Genomic DNA, 21448 nt, shown 5'->3' with positions numbered 1-21448 from the left:
GTACAGCCCTCACCCTTCAGGGTGTGGAAGGGGGACTGGGTGGTGGTGAGAGAACGGATTTAGGCCTAAGACCCAAATCCTAGAGCAAATCTGTCGGCATCTTCAGCCAAATGTGAAGGGCCGGATGACAAAAACAGGCACCCGAGCAGCCACCTTGAGGCAGTGTGGCCTAGACTGTGGAATAAAGAAGCTGGATGCCTCTTTTCTAAAGTCAGTGGGTTTCCCGCCCTGTATGCCCCGTGTTGGGTTCTAGGAGCAGGGGTCAGAGGGCAGGGAAGCCAGGTTGGGAACAACAGGTGATGTGGGAGAGTGTGCACAGGATCAAGGGGGCCCTGGGGATGTGAGCCCCAGATTCTGAACACAAACTTCCCAAGCTCTGGATGGACAACCGAATTCCAGGGGTTCAGGGAGACTCTAGAGAGCCACACCAGAGCAGTGGGCACTGAAGCCATAGGCCAGTCACTGCTGTTGCTCCGGAGAGCGGGACTGTGGCCTGAGTCTCTCCACACCGGTCATCAGCACAAGAAAGAAGGGAGAGAAATGGGGAGGAGAGAGAAAAGGAAGGGGGAGGGCTATTACAATATCTAGAACTCAAACTGGAAAGAAATAGGAAGAACAAGGAGGTGCTGCCCTGGAGCGGACATACATGTTGAACTTGACAATAGAGATATCAAAGAAGGTTTAAAAACATGGTAAAAAGAAAAATATGTCGAAAGACATAAAGGAGGGAGTAATTGTATTCACAGAAGAAAAAGGAATTCTCAACAGAATGACATGAACATGTATATGTCTGTGAAAACAGAATGGAATACAAAGATGTTAAAAGTACAGTAACTGAATTGAAAAGTCCCCGATTAGGATCAACAGTAAAATATAGAAGGCAGAAAAATACAGACGGGGACACCAGAGACAGGTCAGCACTGATACTATGTAACTGGATGCAAACAGAGCCCTGGACACCAGAGACAGGTCAGCACCGATACTATGTAATCAGACACAAACAGAGCCCTGGACACCAGAGACAGGTCAGCACCGATACTGTGTAATCCAATGCAAACAGAGCCCTAGACACCAGAAGAAGGTATCAAAAGTTTCAAAGTGAGTGTAATGGAGAGGCAGCGCAGAGGTAAGGGCAGAAAAGGCTGTTTTCACACTGGCCCAAAGATTCCTAAAGCAATTTTCAAAAAGGCAGACTTTAAAAACTAAGAACCCAGCACATATTAATCAGGATATGCAGAAAGAAAATCGAGCCAGACTGATAAAAGATGAAGATAGCAAGACATCTTGACAGCAGCCATTAACAAAGGGCGCCTGATGCTGCGGGATGGTGGTACAGTGAAAATTCAAGGTGTGTGTCTCCAAACAAGGGGACCACAAGATGCTGGGCCACACCCAAAGTGCTGAGAATACCCTGCAGGACAAACAAACAAACAAAAACTAAAGGAGGCTCTTCAGGTTGAAAGACTGAAGATCTAAGGAAGCCGGGGACTGATGCCGATGGGCACCAGCTTAAGACGCTGCCTTTGTGTTCCTATGCGTGCAAGTGTGCATGTGTGTGTGTGTGCACGCATGTGTGCATGTATGTGTAGGTGTGTGTGCATATGTATACATATGTGTATGTACGTGCACACGTATGCATGTATGTGTAGGTGTATGCGTGTATGTGCAGGTGTATATATGCATGTGTGCATGCATCCACACAGCTTGACAATCTGCATGTGGGAATACTGGATGTTGATAACACCGAGAACTGGGAAGAAATGGAAGCCCATTACTGCAATGTCCCTAGATGTTACCTAACACAATTCACTACCTCTAATAAAATATACTTCTATATGCATCATAACATGCATATAAATATTTTAAGGACACACATTGTAACCTCTGCGGAGAGGCAGAGACCAGAAGGTCTGAATCTGGAGGCCAGCCTGGACTTCCTGGAGAGACCCATCTTTATTCACGTCAACAGTCGTGATCTTGCCCCAGCTAGTGGAGGATGTGTTCCAGTCCTTTGGTTAGGTAGACAGAACTAACACAAACAAGAGCTAGTTCTAGAAGTGGACACGGTTCTGTATGGACTAGCCTCCATAAAACCCTCAATACAACTTTGGTGTTTGTTTTTTTTTAGGAAAATACAAGCCAGATGTGGTGGCAGTCACCTGCAATCGCAGCACTTGGGAAGTGGAGACAGGAGGATCAGGAGTTCAAGGTCATCCTTGGGCACGTAGCAAGTTCAAGACAAGTGTGGGCTACGGGAGACCTCATCTCAGATGATATGCAAAACTAAGGAGGAGTAAGAAAAAGGTAGGTGATGGATACTGAGGAGGAGTGGACAGGGAGCCATCGTAGGCCAGCTTCTCAGACTCGGATGGAAACAAGGGGGGGCCTGGAGAGCAGAGGGAAAGCAGGGTGCACGCACCTGTGAGCTCAGGGTGGCCTCACAGCAGTCTTGCTCAGAGCTCTGGGCAGCAGCCCAGTAGGGAAAGCTGTTTCTCTGGCCAGGGTGGAGGGAGACCCAGCATTGCAAGCTCCCCAAAACACAAAACAGTTCATTCAGCTGGGCGGGTCAACCACCTGACCAAGGACCACCCCTCAGGGAGGTGGGTCTGCTGTAAGCCATGCTAAAGAGAAGAGATAGGAGGAATAACTATTCCTTCAATGAGACACTGGACCTTTCCTTCCCAGAATTCCGCCCTCGGTGTTGTCTCTCGAGAGATCTGGTGGGTGCCGGCTTCTCTGGGCCAGAACTCAGAAAGACTAGCTTTCCCTTTTTCTTTACGATGCTCACTGGGGCCAAAGTACACTTTCTCTGGTGCTCTGCTCCATCCTTGATCTAAAGTTCTCCTCCCTACCCTGTGGCTGCTTGTTTGCCATGTGGCTATCCTCCAGGCTGGCTTAATTCAAATTGTATGGCCTTTTCTCTTTCTCTTTTCCTTCCTCCTCCTCTGGGCGGCTTCCCCACTGGAGCTTTTCTTTTAGATGCTAATAAAATTGTCCTCAAGCTTCCTTTTGGAGGGCATTTTTATTTTTTTATTTTTTTTTATTTATTTATTTATTATGTATACAATATTCTGTCTGTGTGTATGCCTGCAGGCCAGAAGAGGGCAGCAGACCTCATTACAGATGGTTGTGAGCCACCATGTGGTTGCTGGGAATTGAACTCAGGACCTTTGGAAGAGCAGGCAATGCTCTTAACCTCTGAGCCATCTCTCCAGCCCCCTGGAGGGCATTTTTAAATTATTTTACTAACAAGTCTCAGGACCCCAAAAGGGGACCCAGATCTCCCTGGGAAAATGTGGTGTCTCTGCCAACACTACCCAGAATTTCCAGTAACACTGACGGCCGCTTAGAGGTGCAGGCGGCAGTTCCTGGGAAAGACTGCTGATGGATGAAGGGATTCAGAGATTTGGTTCAAACTGAGCCACGAGCATCCTTCAGAGGTGAGCAGAAGATGGGAGAGAAGGACCCCCAAGGGACCAAGAAGGAATGACCTGAGAGCCAGGAGCTGAAAAGTCTTGAGAAAAGGGTAGAGCCACCCATTGTTCTAACTACTTAGGGAGGCCAAGGCAAGAGGATTACCTGCACCTGGGAGTTCAAGACCAGCCTGGACAACATAGCAAGCCATATCTCAAAGGGAAAAGAAGGATATTCTCTTGAGAAAAGGGACTGCTAACAACAAAGACTCAGATCAGAGGACTGGGTCTAAATATCTAGCCAGGAAATGTCAGGCAGAGAAATTGGGAAATGTGATTTGAGCCTGTGCCACCATTGGCCAGGCATGCTCACAGGAGGCAAGCAGTTAGAAAATGTCCCTTTGCCCAGCCCCAGTGACCACCCTCTGCTGTGTAGTCATTGAGTACCAACCAAAGAGCTCATGGGTGGGCAGCTACCCTCTATGTGTGGGAGTCCCAGAGCTCTTGAGTGGAAGTGGGGAGTAGGGAACCTTGGAGATCAGCAGAGTGTGGGGCGTGAAGGATGAACAGGAGTTCAGTTTTCCTCTGTTAAGTTGTCCTGCGTGACCCAGGATGCACTCAGGAGCTGGATGGGAAGAAGTCTCAAGAGGCAAAGGTTGTCTCCTCACAAGCTCTCTCTCACCCTGAGAGGGGCAGAGCACAGAGGGTAGGCGAGCTGGCTGAAGCTGAACAAGACTGGATGAGAGTCTGCTGGTCCTGCCCTCCCCACGTAGACCCACTCACTGCAGCCTTGCTGGGTTCATTTCCTCCAGACCCTACGCCCAGGGGGACTTCATGGCCACGTGCAATCCAGCTGCAGAGGCCTAAGGCAGCACATCTGCTCCCTCGGAGGCCCTGCTCTCCCAGCCCCTCCCGGCCTCAGGACTGCGGGCAGAAGCTCTCCCCCAGCACCGGGAGGCCTGAGAAGGGAGGTGTGCAGGCTGATACAGGGAGGTGTGAGGCTGTGGGAAGCACATAAACAGAGGCTCCCAGAAGACAGGCAAGCCTAGGGCTGTCTGGGCTGGGCCTCCAGGGGGATGCTCACAAAATCTGCTGTCAGAGAATGTTCTGTAGGTCCAGGTAAGCAAGGCTAGGTAGGCATCCTCTTGGGTTGACCAGGGCAGTAGAGTTTGTGAGGCCCTACCATATACAATGTAGAGTGCCCTTGTCGAGAAAAAAATGTGCCCACTGTTCATCTATGGCAGAGACACTGCGTCAGGACAATGTCAGGATGCCTGGGAATGGATTCTAGAGGCCGCCTAAGAGACAAGATTTGTTATCTGTAGACTGCTATATCAACAACACAAGAATCCAGCGAATGATTTTCTATTAACCCTGATGCTTCACTAAACAGGTCTGTGGTGGAAGACAGTTCCAAACCGAGCTCACACCCATAAGAACTAAATCTTCCCCTTGGAGTTGACTCAGTCAGATGGTGGACATTTTTTCTCAGGTGATGTCTGACTCTCTCCAGTTCAGGCATCGTGAGCACACCACAGACCACCTGTGGCCATTGCCAGCCAGGATCTGGAGGACATGCTTGATGCTTCAAGATGGGAATCTACAAGCTAAAACTCAAAGGGGGGATATTCATGAGCCGTTCCTCACCATCGTGGGCAACCATGACAGACCTGTACATGCAAGTGGCTGAAGCCACATTAATGTATCTTCTGACCCCACACGAGAAGACAGCTATACTGTGCTTCTCCTAGCTGGGCCCCAAAGCTGTAATGGTTCTGAAGGAATGGGGTCTGAAGGAATCTGTAGGAAGGTGTTGTTTTTGCAGTTTCCTGAGACCTAATCATGGAAGCCCACCGCTAGTACCCACCCTGTCCCTCTGTCCGGTAAGGCATCCAATGGTGTGAGGGGCCTGAAGCACGAGGCCTTTGGCTGCTAAGGAAAGTCGCTGAAGGTCTCCACCAACTCAGCTTCTCCCTGCCACCAGCTACTCCCTGCTCAGCTTCTCCCTGCCTCCAGCTGCTCCCTGCTCAGCTTCTCCCTGCCACCAGCTACTCCCTGCTCAGCTTCTCCCTGCCCCCAGCTGCTCCATGTTCAGCTTCTCCCTGCCTCCAGCTGCTCCCTGCTCAGCTTCTCCCTACCCCCAGTCGCTTCCTGCCCCCAGCTGCTCCCTGCTCTGCACCCTCCATGGCTCCCCCATTGCCTTCAGGTGAAAGCAGGCACTTGGGGGGCTTCAGCCGTCACCAGCAACTTCTTTAGCTCTCCAGTTTGCTGAGCTGTTTGTGGAAACAAAGCTGGGGAGTCAATAGACAAACTTCAGACACAGCAGGGAGGATGGGCCTGGAGCGTGCCTGTGGGTGCTCACAGGCACAGGGCATTTACCAGAGCTATGTATGGGGTCTGTGGGTGGGGCAGTGTCCTGAGGCCAAGATGTCCCCTGTTGGAACCATGGGAGTGCCAGAGCCAAGCCTCTTCTCCTGAGAAAGCCTTATTTAGAGGCTTCATGTGGGGGGAGGGGAAAGGGAAGGTACCATCCTTAGGTATCACAAAAATCCCCATATCTAGACAAATATAGAAGGCACCAGGTCAGGGCCACTCTCTCTGCTCCCGGCCAGACCTTGCTCTCCCTAGCAATAATGGCAATGAGCAGGCAGGGTGAACCTAAGGCACTCATCCCACACTCCTTTCCATTCTGTTCTCTCCCTCCAGACTTCCATTCACGCAGGCAGAGAAGGTGTCCTGTGGCCAGCGTTCCCGCCGCTGTGTCTCCACAGGGTAGATTCCAGGCAGTCTCCCTGCGGAGGCTCCCACTCACTGGCCCAGGTCCCACTCACCACGGCTGTCTTCTTGGAGGAGAGGATTTACATGGGAAGATCCCCAGAGCGCTGCGTGGGCCTAGGCGGCCCACCTGGCCCCTTCTTCCCATTTCATTTGTATTCTGAACAGCATCCGGAAGCTGGCAGAGGATGAACGTTTCTCTCTTTTTCTTTGACTCTCAATACATCCACATCCTCTGAGGTGCATCTCAACACCTCACTCTACAAAGGAGGAAACCCTGGCTGAGAGGAAGGGGTGCACAGTCAAAGACCCCAGGTGGTGAAAGTGCTTTCCCATACCTTGTAGGGAGCCAGGGAGCCTGGAGGGGCTCAGGGTCTGGCAGGGAACCCAAAGTCTGAGTGTGTGCTTAGGGGTTGATGAGCCTGGAAACATGCTAGACACTATGGCTTCCAGGGCAAGGGAACTTTTCCTTGCGCAGAGATTGGGAGCAACATGACCCCCTGCCCTCCCCCACACTCTCCATGAGGGGTGGTGAAGGAAAATGAGTTGGGACGAGAACCTGCAGACAGGACCGGATCCCTCAGGCACCGAGCATGCCTAGACCCTCGGCTAGGAACATGGTCAAGCCTTGGTGTCACAGCCTGCACACAGAACCTGGACAGGGTCAGGTAGACCAGATACCCACATCCTGGCTCTGGCTGTGTTTTGGTCATATGTGCCCATCCTCCCTGGGTTCGTAGGCACCATCACCAATTATGCCAGGCTGATGGTGCCTGGGCCTTTGGACCAGAGGTCACACTGGCTCTGGGAGGCTGCCTGGTGCTGAGACCTTTCTTGTTTCCTCATCTGCCACAGGGGACACAAGACCCTATCTGGGGGGGGGTCCTTGAGGCCCCTTTGTAAACAGTGAGATGTGGGTTTCAGGAGGGTCTCTGTGGATTGAATCAATGGATCTCTTTCTCTCCTCTGGGGATCTAGTCTCCCTCATGCTTGGATTGCAGCCTCTACCATCCATCCATCCATCCATCCATCCATCCATCCAATCCATCTACCCACCTAATCATCTGTCTGTCCATCCACCCACCCACCCATCCATCTGTCCATCCATCCATCATCCATCCATCCAATCCATCATCCATCCATCCATCCATCCATCCAATCCATCTACCCACCTAATCATCTGTCTGTCCATCCACCCACCCACCCATCCATCTGTCCATCCATCCATCCATCCATCCATCCATCCATCCACCCACCCACCTAATCATCTGTCTGTCCACCTACCCCCCCATCCATCCATCCATTCATCTATGCATTTACCCAGCAGCTGCCAAGCCCTGCCCCTGGAGCTGCCACTAAAGCAGGAACGGCACTACCCAGAGCAGGCCCTGGAAGCCCTGAGATATGACTGTGGTCTCTTGCATTCCATTTCCAATTCGTAGAAACAGACTCGGAAAGGCACCAGAGAGAGGGAGGACGATGTGAGTGACATCAAAACTCCAGCCTCCTGTTGCTCCTCTCCTGACCTGGTTGTCTCTGTTCTGTCCCGCCTGCCACCTCACAGGCCAGGCAACTGGCCTCTGCTGCCCCTCTGTCCCAGGCTGAGTGAGAATCTGGGCCATTGGGGTACTGGGAGACCATCCGCTGCTCCCCGGCTCTGTGATATTATCTCTGGCTCACGCCCAGCCCGGAGCAGGATACAGCTTTCATCACCTCCCTCCCCTCAGACCCACGTGGGTTGTCAGAGTTTCTCATGCAAGGATCAAGGGGCCCCTGGGTAGAGGGTCCCCCAACTGAGCCTCCTCCCCCCAGACAATCACAGGCCCTGAAGTGGGAGAGGGCTGAGCAGTGCATGAGAATGAGGAGTTGCGTGGCCACTCACCCGAAGCTCCCTTCCCTGCTCCCCTCCGTCCATAATCTCAGATGTCTGTTCAAGGAATTCTCCATCCCATCCCGTCAGTGATTTATTTAGACTCCGCTCATCTCACTGCCTGGCGGGTGACAGACCCCACTCTCCCATCCCCGCCCCAGAGCCCAGGGCCTTTTCATCTCCAGCAGGCAGCCCTGGCCTTGCTCCAGTCCAGCCAGATGGGAGGGGCACTGGGGCCTGCAGCATTTCAAGGAACCCCAGAGTCCCACACCCAAGCACCCTGGCAGGCCTTGGTGCTCTGCGAATCGTCCTCAGTCCTACTGGGATCCTGGGATGGGTGGGGGAGGGGCTGGGGTTCTGACTCCTCACTGAGCTGATGACTTTGAGGGGCCGAGAGAAAGAGGGCTCCACTCAGCCCCCACGGGGTGCTCATCCAAGCTCACTCAACTCAAGCCCAGGGTTTTACACACACACACACACACACACACACACACACACACACACACACACACGCACGCACGCACTCACGCGCGTGCGCGGGGCAGGGGACGCCCCAGCAGAAAAGGTAGAAGGTCGGTGGCAGGCAAAAGTTCTCTCTACCTCCTTCAGGCTGGCTTCCAGCTGTCTGGATGGCTTTGCTGCTCTGGTGACCTGGTCTCCGACTCCACAGAAGGCGGCATGGGTGCACTGCACAGCCATTGGGGACAGGGCACCCCACACCAGGACCCAGGGATGCTAAGGCTCAGAGCACTTGGTGACGCCTACCCTGCCCCTAGTCCCTCCTCAGCTTGCTGAGCACCAAGAGGAGCTGAGTGACCCTGCAGGATCACTCGCTGCAGTGGGGCACCCTGGGGTGAGGCCTGGGTGTACCGGGCCTGGGATAACGGCTCAGCACCAGCCCTCTCCTGAAGCTTGCTGTCCTCGGAGCAGCAGGCGTTTTCCTGCCTTGCCATCCTCTCAAATGATTCCTCAGGTGGCACAGAAGAGGGACCACGGCCCAGAGAAGGAAACTGAGGCCGAGAGTGATGGGACTGTGTCTCAACCTGGCCATCCCGTGGACCTGTCATTCACCACAGGCGGTGAGCGGCAGGGGCGAGCATCTTCCCCTCAATTACACCACCATAAGGCACGTGAGAGGTGGGGCCAGATCCCTCCCAGTCACATTCTCAGGGCTGGCTCATCTGCATCCCTGCTGATAGGGTCCATTCCACTGTGCTGCCCAGGTGAGGTGCAGGGCCTGTTCTCCCTAGTGCTGCAGTTGGTGAGGGGCAGGGTCAGCTCTGCCACCTGCCGCAGTTAGCAAGGGGATGAGGGCATCTTTCTCTCACTTCACACCACCACATGGCAGGTCAGGGGGGCAGGACTTCACCATGGCCCTAGGTGGCAAGCCCACTCACTCCTCACTGCCTTCGCCTCCTTAGATCTGCGTATTTTCACAGGACAGGAACCATTCTGTCTGTCTGTCTGCCTCTCTGTCTGTCTGTCTGTCTGTCTCACCCTATATTTGCTCACCATAATAGAGGCTGACCGCCTGGTGCCACAAGGTGCTGCTGACCCCCAGTTTTAAAAGTCTTATGTCTGTGTTGTGTATGTCGTTCATTGGTGGGCATGCACCTGCAGGTATTGCGTTGGGCATGTGCCACACACGAAGTGTTCAAAGGACAACCTGAGCAAAAGGCCTCACCTTCCATCATGTTTGAGGAAACGGTTTCGTGGCTACTGTGTCGGCAACTAGCAGGTGTCTGGGGATTCTCCTGGCTGCCTCCCCTCTCCCAGCAAGGGTGCTGAGGAGAGATCCAAGAGCTACTGCCCACTGCACCACGGATCCAGGATCTGAGCCCGGGTCATGATTGTGTGGCCTGCCTACTGCACCATGGATCCAGGATCTGAGCTCAGGTCATGATTGTATGGCAAGTACTTCACCCACAGAGCCATCTTCATCCCTGGTGCCTGAATTTCTATGTATTTCTATGTAGGTTGCTATGACTACAAGTTCATCTCCAGGAATTCCATCCACCCAGGGTAGGGGGTGCTAGCAGGAGTCCCTTCTTGGAGGAAGGGGGCTGGACATGCAAGAGACTGGCGTGGCAGGAGCCAGGTGTGTGTGCGTGCATGGGAGGCACAGTTCAGGCTGACTGCCCACAAGAACCATGGGGCAGAGGACTTCAGAGGAGGCCTAGTGATGAAGAGACCTCAGGTTCCTGTCTGGCTCAGGAAGAGTCTCCTAGTCCCCAGCCTCGGTTCTGTGGACATACAGAGGACACATGGCCAGGGGCTCCAGGGAGCAGGAACTATGTCATGTGTCCCACCTCCCCGGAGCTCATCAAGTCAGACAGTGTTGTACATGTCCCATAGGCCCTCGGGCCTGCCTGGCCATGTCTGAGCCTTCAAGAGCTCAAATGCAGTATGCAGAAGTCAAGTGGGAATTCAAGAGATGAGGGGGTGTGAGAGCATGGGAAGATGGGGCAGGTGGACAACGGGCAAGCCAGTCAGACTCCTTGTGTGCGCATGCGTGTATGGGTATAAGTCTTTGTGTATGTGTGTGTGTGTGTACTTGTGTGTATATACACGTGTGCATGTTTGTGTATGTGTGCATGTGTATGGGCACGTGTGTGTTGTTTGTGTGTGCATGTGTGTTCATGTGTATGTGATGTGCATGTGTGTATATGTACTTGTGTGCATGTGTGTGCATGTGTACATGTGTATGGGCATATGTGTGTGTTTGTGCTTATGTGTGCATGGTGTTCATGTGTATGTGATGTGCATGTGTGCACGTGTGTGGATGTGTGTGTGCAGGGCACTCATCATAGAACTGAGAGAAGAAGGCAGCTGTGCACCTGACCCACGTCACCCTGTGGGGTCAGCATCTCCTTGTGGCTTTTATAAACGAGGAGGGAACACAGAAGAACAGGTGGTGACCCCTAAAAATCTGGGAAAACAGGGAAGGTTGCCAGCTCTGGGAGCTCTCTGAAGGTTTGCTGACTACATGAAGGGGGGATAATGGGTCAAGCTGGCATCTGTGCCAGAGCCCTCACCCCTAAGCACATACTAGGATGGCGCCCCAGCTCCTGCACTCCCGCGGGCTGGCCAGGCGGTGCACCCGGAGGCCTGGGCTTGAGTCCCCTTCCCATCCTGGCTTCCGTGGTCAGGCTCACAATGAAGAGAGGAGATGAGAAGTCTGGCCCGCCCTGCAAATCCCACAGGAGCCCAGCTATTCACCGGAACAAGGAGGGATGAATTCTTGGCTGCTTCAGACCCTGCGCTTTGCTGAGGCGGCTCCACCTCCGTCTGGGTTTGATCAGCTCCAACAGAACAAGCGCTTGTCAAATCAGAGGGGAGGATCTCTCTTCTGGAAGCCCATCAGTGCCCCCCACTTCAGAGCTGGATGGCCCCTTGAGAGCAGTGCGCCCCACCTACCCATTTCACAGATGGAAAGACAGAGGCCAGACACCTCAGGGAAGGCTGAGCTGGCAGGGTGCCCTCTGAGCTGACCGAGACCATTCCTGGATATTCACTCACACCCCTCTCTATCCTTTCTCCCTAATCAATCTGGAAGTTTCCCTTAGGTTCACATCTCTGCTGTGTTTAGGGATAGAGGCAGGACTCATGGACAGAAGAACCCTCAGGGCTTTGTGTCGTGTGTAAAATGGATCTCCGGGTGTGGGCATGATTCCTTGATGAGGACAAAACCCTGCGGGAGTCCAGCACACAAGAGGTGTGTCTGGCAGGACTAGCGGCTGCCATTCCAGCTTCCTCCTCGGGCCTCTCCTGGGCTCCTTTCCCAAGGCCTGGCCATCAGCTGGGGGCAGCTCAGCTGTTAGCCTTCCCGGCCCAGTCCTTTGATCTGCTGCCGCCTGGAGCCACGGCCAGAGCCATCAGGGACACTGGGGTCTTGCAGGGAAAACCCAGGTCCCTTGCACAGGCCCGGGGTCCTGCTCCATGTCTGAAGTCCTCTCCACCCCATCCACCCACACCTGTCTTCAGGTTGTTCGGGTCCCCTGCCCACACTCAGCCCTTCTGTCCACCCCCACACCCCCACCCCGCGTCATTTCCTTAGCTGCACGGCCTCTAGAAAGCCCTCCTGCAGACAGGCTCAGGAACACCTGGTCCAATCCAGCCTAATCCAGCTCAGTTCTTGTGAGGCTGGGGCTACGGAGCCTGCAGGTGGAGCCAATGAGGCTTGGATAGGCACAGTCTTTTGCAACTCTTTCTGAGCGTGAACCTGGATTCCCATCTGTCCACACAGACTCTTCTAGGCTTGAGAGGATGGCAGAGTGGGGGCCAGAGGCATCTATCTGAGACTCCAGAGGGGGCGCTCCACTCTGGAAATCCCTACCTGCAGAGCAGAGTGGCAGAAAAACCACACCTAGCAGGACGGCTGAGGACCCTGCCACACTCCCTGGCAGCCTCCAGCTGGCCCTTAACATCTCAGTAGACCAGGCCCCACTCTTGTGGGACAGCAATCTAGAGGCCACGTGTCCTCCTGCAGAGCTGGGTCAGCCTCCCCAGCCTGGGCGTCTTGTTGGGCTGCTGGGCCCTTCTTTTCCTCTCCCTTCTGCATGTTGGGAGAGTCCTGGCTCAGGCCACCAGGGTTGAGTAGGAAGTCCAGCTGTCCCCAACATTGTATGATTCCCCCGGCCCCACCCAGTCCTTGCCTGCCCAGAGCCCTACTTCCCATCTGGAAATAGAAGAGGGTGACCCAGGGGCTGACAAGCTGCTGGCTCATGGTGTGGCCACCGTGAGGGGCTATGAGAACCTCAGAAAACCTTTGGCAGCCCTCGTCTCCCTGGGGGTCTCTACGCATGGCTCCTTCCAAGCACTGATTAACAGCTGGGTCACACCTGTCCTGCAGATGTCGGCTCCCCGCTACCCCACTGGGTCCTGTGTGTGTGTGTGTGTGTGTGTGTGTGTGTGTGTGAATGTGAGTGTGTGTGTGTCTGTGTTCAAGAGCATGCAAATGCACCAGGAAGCCTTATGTGGGGCTGAGGAAATGGCTGGCTCTTCTAGGCTCACAGAGGATCCTGGGAAGTCCCTGCTTCATCTGTCCCTTGACTCCCGTGGGTCCTGAGCAGGCCACTTCAGGGCAAGGCCTCCGTTCTGTAGTTCAAGGCCCTAGGCTGTGACTGTAGCAAGATGCCCCATCCTCCTCTGCAGGGTGGTTAGGAAGAGCCAGTGTTAGACACAGACTGACCTGAGGTGGGAATCCATCTAAGGGAGAGAGGATTTGCCGAGGTAAAGGAACTGAGGTCAAATAAGGGCTAGGGCAGACTGTGCCCACTCTCTGTCGAAGCGAGCCTAATCTGGCTCTCAGAGTCTGATCGGGGCGTGGCAGGGACGGTGGCTTCTGAGGCATCAGCACATACTAATTACCCATGTCCCTGTGGGGATGTAAGAAAGCAGGAGCTGAGGGACCCAGCCAAGGGCTCAACCTCATGCTGTCCCAAGCGTGGGGCCAAGGACAAAACTCTTTCGGAGATGGGATCGGCACTCTGCTTGCTGACAGGCTCTGCCGGAGGGTCAGGCTGCGGGAGGAGATCTGGGAACAATTTGATAATTAGGCAAGAAGTCTTGACAAAGCAGCTTCCATGGGGTCTATTAGGGGCCCAGGAGAGGTCTTGTGGGGGGGGCTTGGCCCCTTGCCAGCCCACTCATGAACCCCTACTTCCCATTTCTGCTCACCTTGCTACCCTTAATATTTCCCCCTGCTGGGTCCTCAGGATCCCTGTTGATGCCAAGGACCTGCCTCACCATGTCTTCCTGACTCCTGATGTGCCCCTCAGCTGCCTGACAAGTAGTGTGGGCTGCCATAATGGAAGGAAAACAGGAGGAGACTTCAGGAGAGGTGTGGCCCCCTGTGCCCTATAGACATGGCCAAAGACAAGAGTCTTGAAGCCCAGGGTGAACCTTGTAGAACAATTCTCCCATGATAACGTTGGTGTCGTTACAGAATGGGGACGTTGGGCCTGGAGGATGGGAGGTTGGTCCGGCCAGCTTGGACCCCCATAAGCTATGATGTACCCACCCTGGCTCCACGCTGTCCTCTGCCATATGGTGTGACCTACATTCTGGAACCAGGGACCAAGCCATAAGGCAAGGGGCAAGCAGAGCCTGTGGACATGCCTGGGCATGGAGTGAGAGCTGGATGGGGGGTGGTCAACCTGAGCAAAGGGAGCAGTTTCACAATGGCGGGGTGTGGGGGAGCCAGGAGGATAAGAGGTGGCTGTGAGGGAAAAATTGCTAAGAAGGGCAGCTCAGTCGACGCAAAGAAATCCAGCCAGGTCAGTTCAAACCAAATCAAAATGCCCATCATTTTATTAAATACGGTGCTCTCAGGTGGCCAAGCACATGTGGGGAGACAGGAAAGGGCGGAGCCCATGCAAACCCAGAACCACGTGTTGCTCCTCTGGGAGCCCACTTAAATACCCCGTGGGCGTGGTCCTGACCCCTCCCCAGGGGATGCTGGGATTTGGAGTCCAGAGCAATGCAACTCCCAGGCCAGGGAGGCTGGGATGGATGCCAGGGCTGGGGCAGGGGCTGGGGCTACGCTACAGACTCAACAGTGGTTAGGTCGCCCTGAGGTCTGACCTGTCAAGTTGAGAGGCACTTCTGGAGCGCAGGGTGCAGCGTTGTGACACCTCCCAGCCCAGGTGAGCTCTGGGAATGTCCCTGAACCCCAAGGTGTGTCTTCCAGGGATCCTAGAAGGCCCCAAGGCCTTCTCCAAGCAGGCCCCAGCCACTTTGGGTGAAAAGAACCTAGTTTCTATATCCTCCATGATCTAGGTTGAGGGGCAGTTAGGCCTAAGGGGGAGGGTGTTTTCCCTCCCTGGAGAACTCTCTCCTCAGGGTTTCACTCTTGAATTAACCAGAGCCATGGCTCAGCTGGTGCCATCGCTCAGCTTGTGGCAAGAGCACAAAGAGAAGCTTCCGGTCACCCCAGAGCCTCCACACTTCCTCCCACAGGCCAGGGCTCTGGGTAGCACTGGGCTATTCTAGCCTTCAGCTGGTAGCCAGGGCCTCCCACCGGGGGAGGAGGCTGTCTTGCTGTCTTCCTTTCTCCCAAGTACCCCTTCCAGCCCAGGGAAAACATGTCTCCACTGGTATTTATTTCTAGGCCCAGCATTTGGAGACCGGGGTTGGACAGCCAGCGTCCAGAGCCAAGAACCACAGGCTCACTGGAGAGCAGGGCCTGGGAATGGCTCACCCTGGAGGTGATGTTGCCTATCTCTGCCCCCTGTCAAGTGTCAGAGTGATTTATGGGCAGATGCTGAGACCAAGGAAAATAGACAGTCTTAGGGAGCGTCCCCTCCTCCTGGGTGCTGACTTGCCACAGGCCCAGGAGAAAGGGAGAGGTCCCCCACTGGGTGACCTTGACCAGGTCCCTTCCCTCTTTGGGCCTCTGCTGCCTTTGAAATGGGTCTGGAAATCAGGCCCAGACCACAGAATTGCCAATAGATCAAATGAGAAGTTTGATGCCAGGTGCTCAGAGCCTGGCACAAAGCAGCCTGCACTATGCCCTTGTTACGAAATCCCCCAGTGGCTCCCACGATCCTTCAGTTTGCCCTGTTGGCTCTCGGACTTCAACTGTAGCCTGCCCACTCAATTTAGCCCGCACACTGGTCTGCCACAGGGTCCCCCTGTCTTGGCTCCCTGTCAGCTACCACGAACTCAGAACCCCACTCTACACTAATTCCGCCCAAATGCTCCCTCCCCCTGGAAGGTCTCCCCGGAAGCCTACTTGATCTTCCTTCAGCGTTCCTGGCCACCCCGAGCTGCTTTTATCAAACCTCCTTGGTCACCTGTTAAAGTGCGCACACCGGGAGCCTTCCAGATTTGCTTACTCTGCCAATCTCCAAGCCGGAGGGGAGGGGCCTGGGGATGAGAGGGCTTGCCTTGTTTGCCAGGAACCTTCGGGGCAGTGCCCGGACAAGGAAAAAGGGGGAAGCTGTAAGACAGCCTGGAGCCAGGGACACTCATTCAGTGTGGCACCCAGATAGGAGTTAGAGTCGCCAGGTGGAGTGCGGCCTATTACCCAGGCCAGGCATGGCTGGGGATGTAGGCCAGCCAGACCCATTGGGAGCAGACAGAGAGGCCTTGAAAGAGGGCAGTGTAGCTATGCAGCTATGCCTAGTGTAGCCACACGAACAGGAAAAAGACAGACTGAAAAAAACACCAAACAGCCACTCTAGCACGGTTAAAGACTAGGAGGAGTTTGGTTGAGATTTTTTTGCTATTGTTAATTTTTGAGACAGGGTCTCATGTAGCCCAGGCTGGCTTCACAGGCCCTGTGTGGTCAAGGATAGCCTCCTGCATCAACTTCCCGAGTGCTGGAAGGTGTGTGCGTCATGACTGACTTGCTGATAATATAAAAGAAAGGCCTATGAGGAAACCCTAACACAGGCGCCTGGAAGTCAATGGAAAACTGTCAGTGTCAAATCCTAAGACTGACTTATCTCATGGCTCCTTGGTTTCTCAGGCAGAGGGGAAAGGAAGCAAGGAGCTGTGAGTCGGGTACCTTTCTAATCTTTGTGCTGACCCCCGGAGTCCTGGCTTCCCATATAGAACAGCCTACAGTGTTGGCCTCTCAGAGATTTGGGGCACCTCAGGATACGGTGGTTCCATGAAACTGTACCCCTGTGCATCTAATTATTGTTATTTTGGGGAGATGAAAAAGACATTCTTAATCCAGAGGCATTACAGAGGATGGCATTTGGGCACCTAACAGTATGTGATTGGGCCCTGGAACACAGCACAGGAGACTGGACGCAGATCTCTGTGCTATGACTCTCGGCACAGAGCTTGATTAGGGCCACTGGGCCAGGATCTGAGCCTTGCTTCTTTCTGCATAGGCTAAATATTTGGGCTGCCCATTCCCTAGCTGGCCGTCACGGGGCCGGGTGCTAGATGGGGAAGAGGAAGTCCTGCCTCCCTGAGGCCACTACAGAGGGTATTGCGATTGATGGCATCTGACCTTGCTCTGCCACAAGCCCAGCAGAGGTCCTGAGGCAGCCACTACCCTCTGATTCCATTCCCTCACCTGTAGAATGGAAGCAGAAGGACTGGTCAGACCTCCCACGATGTCATCCTGCTCTTTCTATTGACTCTGTCTTCTGGGGACACTTGATGCACAGCTGACCTCCAGTAAGTGACAATGAGGGGAAGACCCAGTAACCATATGACTGACGCCCCAGGAAGTGTTACAGGAGGACCAGGCTCATGTGAAAGTACCCAGATGCTGGCTAGGCACATTTTCCCTCTTCCCTCCAGAATAAAAACCAAACCACTGGTGGCAAGGGCTATCGCAGGGTGAAGCGGCGAAGATTGGAAATAACCAAAAATAGTCCTTTTATAATTACTCAATTTTAATACAAGGGGAGACAAGGGAACTTACAGAACCAAGGGTCCAGCGCCAGATGAAGCGGCGAAGATTGGAAATAACCAAAAATAGTCCTTTTATAATTACTCAATTTTAATACAAGGGGAGACAAGGGAACTTACAGAACCAAGGGTCCAGCGAAGCCGAAGGTGAGCGCGCGCAGGGCAGCGCAAACGAACGGGCCCCTTCCGGCTCCCCAATCCTATTTAAGGGGAATGCTACCCCGCTGGAGCAGCCACGCCCCTGAACGCAGGGATTGGGCCAGCTGCCCCAACAGCAGGGAACAGGGAGTCACAGACCAATGGGTGGGACTTTCCAAAGAGTCCAGAACTCAGATCCTGGCTCCATGGTCCCAAGCTGTCACTCAAGGCTTCGTCTCTGGCTTACTCACCCGAACTCTTGGCTTCTTCCCTCAATTCAGAGGTGGGATGTGGGATGTGGCCGTCCTCATTTTACACATAAGAGAGCTGAGTCACAGAAAGTGACAGAGGTCATCCAGACATGATAGGGCAGAACTGAGTCTGTGCCTGGCTCTGAGAGCCTTGTTTCTACAGTGATGGGTTGACCAATAAGCCACCAGCTTGGGTAGTGCCTAGGACAGAGTGCCCTGGAAGAGGTAATTATGGGGCACTGTCACTGTGGGGTCCCCGTCCCAATGAAGGTGACTCTGTCAGGGCATCCATATCCCCAGATATCAGGTGCTAAGATTTGGAAAGTTTGTCTATAGACAGGAATTTGGGGAGGGGAGTTGTTTAATCTATTATTTGTTATTAGGTGTATACATGTGTGCACTTCTGTGGATGTGCATACATGATACGTGTACATATGTTGACATACCACACAGCATGTGTGTGGAGGTCAGAGGGCAACTCTCGCCAGTTGTCTCTCCTTCCACCCTTACGTGAGCTCTGGAAGTCAAACTGAGGTTTCTGGTTCTGCACAGCAAGGATGTTTATCTGCTGAGGCATCTCACTGGCCTTGGTTTGGCCTTTTGAGATAAAATCTCACTATGATGCTATGCTCAAACTCAATCTTCATCCCTCTACCTCCCAGGTTCTTGGATTACAGGCTTGTGTCACCATGTCTGGCTGTGAGTATAATTCTTCTAGAACCTTCCAGTCATGTCTCCTTTGGGAGCTTCTCCTAGAACATATGACCTATTTCAAGTGTCCAGGCCCCAGATACTGAGTCTCAGGGCAGAGGATGCTGGATTCTAGTCTCTACTTTCGCTTCAATCCCTCAATGGCCCTGGTCCCCAGAGGGGACCTCACTGCCCACACTCACTAGAGCATAGGATACTGAAGCCTGGGGACAAGGTGGCAAGGCTTGGCAGAATTGAACCTCCCTTGGCCAGGACCAGAGGGATTCTAGTGGAGAAGGAGTTTCTGGTCTCTCATCTATAAACTGCCCTTCAAAGGTGGGGCCTGGAAATCTCCAAACACCAGGTAAACAGCATCAGGGAGGTGACACACATCCAGTCTGGACAAGAACTCCAGCCTCTGCTCTGATCTGGTCCTCACTGGTGTTTCTGCTCTCCTCTGGCCTGGAGTGGGTCTGGGAGACTCTAGTGGGCAAGATGGTATTCTCAGAGTCCGATTGATCATTGTCCACGGTCCAAGGAGCCCAGGGGCCCTGAGGTGTGTATTACAGGAGACCCTCATAGAGACGAGACAACCTGGAAATGGAGTCTGGGCTCAAGACTCATCACGGATAAGGCAGAGGACCGGTCTCAATGTAGTCAGCAAGTGCCAGCTGTCACGGAGAACAGAGCCACTCTGCCGGGCCTCCAGGGAATGGCACATAGCTGGAGTCTCCGTAAACATGAAGCCCCTGAGCCTGTCTCCTGAAGAGACCTTCACTCTCTGTCCAGGTGTTCCCCAGTCCACGCCTGCCCCGTGCCCTTCTGGCTGCAGCGACGTGGGCCTTGTCGGCGCAGCCGTGCTGATATCCTCACTGGTAAGTTCTAGGGTTAATGCATGGGGTCTGCCTGCCCTGGGCTAGATGGCACTGGAGTGAGGAGAGGGCTTGGGGCAGGAGGTGTGAGGCTGCCACAAGACGGACGGTGTGCCCCTGGTGGAGAAAGTGAGAATCAGCATCCTTGTGTCCTGGCTGGTTCCAAGAAGAGGCCCTAGAGCTGAGAGGAAACCTTCAAGTTCACAGACTCTGCTGTCTGCAGCCTGTGCCTCCCAGCCTGCCCCTTGCTCTTCAGTCCCCTTGAGCCCAGCACACTCTTAGGGAGGCAGAGGACATATAGTGGGGACATAAACATTTGGGGTTTAATGTCCTCTGTGCCTTGCCCAGGAGCATCGAACCACAGGCCCCTCCCCATCGGCTTCATGGCTGTGGACAAGCCCCTTTCCCCTACTCCTCTTCCCTCAGTCACCCCCAACTTTGACCCTGAGGCCTAGGAGGATGAGGCAATGGAGATCTAGGGACTGAAAAAGAGAGCATCCTTCGCAGCCACCAGCCTGGGGAGAGGAAACCTGATCTAGTCGTGTGAGCAAGGGGACCGGCTAAAAGTACGATTCTGCCTGCAGCCATTTCTGCAGGTGGGTGGTGGCCTAGGGACAGTCAGGGACAGCCCAGTAGTAGTTCATGTGGAGAAAGCCTGGCAGTAAAGCCACAGACATCCAAACCGCTCAGTCCCGGATTGTTCTCTCCCTCCCGTATGACACCAAGCCCCGCTCAGCAGAGTCCGAATCCTAACTTTGCCACTGGTATACCATGACCTTAAACCGCATTATTTTTTTCCTTTTATGAGCCTGATTGCTCATGAATAAAACAGAGATGGTGGACCCTATGCCACGGAATAGTTATGAAAGCTGGAGATAACAGCTGCAGAAATCCATAGAGGGCCAGAGGTTGCCTGGAGTCACAACACAAGAGGGCAAGCAGGATGCTAGGTGAAGCCAGATCTCTGTGTACAACATATGGCTTCTCTTGGGTCTGGACTCCTGTCCGGAGCCTGGTCTGTGTCCCCAGTCTGTGGCAGAACACAGCAGAGATGTTTGGGGCTGGGCTGGGCCCCACATGGTGTGGTTGCTTTGGCCTGAGCCACCTCTCCACAGGGCCTTATCTGTCCATTCTCTCCTTTCCCACAAAGTAATCTTTCTCTCTCTTGGAAAGTTCCTGTTTCCTCCCCGCCGTCTTGTCTCTCCCCAGGCCTGTCTCCGGAGACTCTAGCCAGCCTCCCACACAGGTCTAAGCTGCTCAGCACAGGGGTTCAGAGTCTATGATGATTACCCCTGACTCAGGATGGTACAAACAGGCTATCCAGGGCATGACGGAAGGTTTTACTCCCAAACCCGCAGGTACAGAGTTCTAAATCTCTGAACACAGTAAACTCCAGGGCTGCTGTGACCCAAATGAAGCCCTGCCCCCTGCTGAGTGGATCCAGCAGGATTCAACCCCAAGCCTGGGGTAAGGAGCCCTCTGGGATCCAGTGACCTGCGTCCTGCTTGGTTGCCGAGCTCCTAGCCAACCGGAAAGTTCAGGGCTTCTTCCTCACTGGTCTAGCTAGGGGCTAGTCAGTCACAGAGATTCACCTGCCTCTGCCTCCCGAGTGCTGGGATTAAAGGCGTGCGCCACCGCTAAAACCTTTATCTGGAGGTTCTTTCCAGCTAGTGAGTCTGTGACCGCCACCCCCACACTAGAAGCTTACAGGCAGAGCTTGGATAGTTACAAAAGCCTGCTCTCTTCTACCCTATGAGCGGCCTGGTTTTTGGCAAATTCTCCACTCCATCCTCCCAGTCACACCAGGAGTCCCTGTTCCTCTCCATGAAAGCCTGCCCGGGCTCTGGGGCTTTGCTTAGCGGGGCTTCTGTGGGTAATGTCTCGGTTTCCAGCTGCCTCGGAGGGAGCCCATCCCTTAGCTGCTAAGTGTGGGAGCCACGGACAGAAACCGTCTGGAACGTTCTTTTATATCCTTGGTCTTGGGTGGACTGCGCCCAACAAGCAGCAGGAGACGCAGGTGTTTAGCGACGGCTTCTGTCTTGGGGACTTCCAATGCTCTCCCGG

This window comes from Arvicola amphibius, chromosome 12 (genome assembly GCF_903992535.2).
Source record: "Arvicola amphibius chromosome 12, mArvAmp1.2, whole genome shotgun sequence".
In the NCBI taxonomy this organism is placed as follows: Eukaryota; Metazoa; Chordata; class Mammalia; order Rodentia; family Cricetidae; genus Arvicola; species Arvicola amphibius.
This window is presented reverse-complemented; position numbering follows the sequence as displayed.